The sequence below is a fragment of the Arachis hypogaea genome, chromosome 19 (assembly GCF_003086295.3).
Source record: "Arachis hypogaea cultivar Tifrunner chromosome 19, arahy.Tifrunner.gnm2.J5K5, whole genome shotgun sequence".
NCBI lineage: Eukaryota > Viridiplantae > Streptophyta > Magnoliopsida > Fabales > Fabaceae > Arachis > Arachis hypogaea.
This window is the reverse complement of record NC_092054.1, coordinates 81,163,510-81,164,677: the sequence shown is the minus strand read 5'-3', so window position 1 is coordinate 81,164,677 and position 1,168 is coordinate 81,163,510. Positions and strand designations below refer to the sequence as shown.

The following is a 1,168-nucleotide window of genomic DNA, read 5'->3' as shown; positions in this document are numbered from 1 at the left end:
TTGGGGGTAAGTGTTTTGTGTGGCTTGGTATGATCTTTGGTTGGAGTTTTGGTATGTGGAATTGTTTTGTTGGTTGTGGTTGTAAGGTTTGTGGTTTTGTGGTTGGGTTTGTTGGTTTCCCCACCCAAAGTTTGGGTGGTTTCTCCAGCCTGGGTTGTAAGTGTTGGAATGTGGATCATATGATTGCCTTTGTTGGTTTCCCACATAGTTAGCCTCATCCCAATCACCTCCTTCAATGCCTACTTCCTCTTGATCTTGTGTGTGTATTGCAGCCACTTGCTTTGTTTCTAATTGCCTGGTAAGCTCTGCTAGTTGCTTGGCAAACACCTTGTTTTGGGCTAGAATTGTATCAACCTGGTTCAGCTCCATGACTCCCTTAGTGTTGTGCCTTTCTGATGCATAGTAGTACTCATTCTCAGCCACTGTCTCGATCACTTCAATGGCTTCTTCCACAGTCTTTTTCCTATTCAATGAACCTCCTGATGAATGGTCTACAGCCTTCCTTGATTCATAAGAGAGCCCATCATAGAAGATGTGCAGTTGCACCCAATCATGGAACATGTTTGGTGGGCATTTCCTTGTCAAGTCCTTGAATCTCTCCCATGCCTCGTAGAGAGTTTCACCATCTTGTTGTCTAAAAGTCTGAACCTCAGATCGAAGCCTATTGACCTTTTGTGGAGGGTAGAAACGTGCCAGAAACTTGCTTTCCACCTCATCCCATGTTGTTAGACTCCCCCTTGGGAATGATTCCAGCCACTTAGCTGCTTTGTCCCTAAGTGAAAATGGGAACAAAAGCAGTTTATAGGCATCTTCCTGGACTCCATTGGACTTCACAGTGTCACAAATTCTCAGGAATTTTGTGAGATGTTGGTTTGGGTCTTCATTAGCACTTCCTCCAAAGGAACAATGATTTTCCACAAGTGATATTAGCTGTGGCTTGAGCTCAAAATTGTTGGCCTGAATGGGTGGTTTCTGGATGCTACTACCACAATTCCCAGAGGTCGGGTTTATGTATGAACTAAGAACCCTCCTCTCAGGGATGGCATCGTTTCCATCAGCTCTCTCATGGTTGTGAACTTCTCTATCCATGTTGAGATCTAAAGCTTCCTCAAAATTGTCCTCAGATTCTCCTTCAGATTCCTCTTCTCCCACTACTCTCTTCCCTCTT

The 1,168-nt window shown here is 44.3% G+C and overlaps 1 non-coding gene across 1 annotated transcript; it reads left to right on the top strand.

Moving 5' to 3' along the window:
* Positions 1-559: 559 nt before the first annotated feature.
* Positions 560-663, top strand: LOC112781841 (small nucleolar RNA R71). Its single transcript, XR_003192593.1, has one exon. It is a non-coding gene; the product is annotated as a small nucleolar RNA R71 (small nucleolar RNA).
* The last annotated feature ends 505 nt before the right edge of the window (positions 664-1,168 follow it).